We start from the raw sequence: 226 nt of genomic DNA, 5'->3' as shown, positions 1-226 counted from the left end.
CAAGTACGGAGCTCCTTACTTCTCCGCCATCTTGCCCTCTCCCCTTCTAAATACTTTTAAATGTCCATAATAAATTATGTATATTGTAATATATACTTTATAGAAATATGAACTAGGGGGTGTCAACAAGGTTTTTACAGTAGTGAGAATAAAAAATATGTAAGCATCTCTGCTTTATGGGACTCATAGCCCACCTATTCCTCCCATTTGTCTTCTCCTTGATTTG

Source organism: Crocuta crocuta, unplaced genomic scaffold, assembly GCF_008692635.1.
Source record: "Crocuta crocuta isolate KB4526 unplaced genomic scaffold, BGI_CrCroc_1.0 scaffold754, whole genome shotgun sequence".
Lineage (NCBI taxonomy): Eukaryota > Metazoa > Chordata > Mammalia > Carnivora > Hyaenidae > Crocuta > Crocuta crocuta.
Note: the sequence above shows the minus strand (reverse complement) of the source record.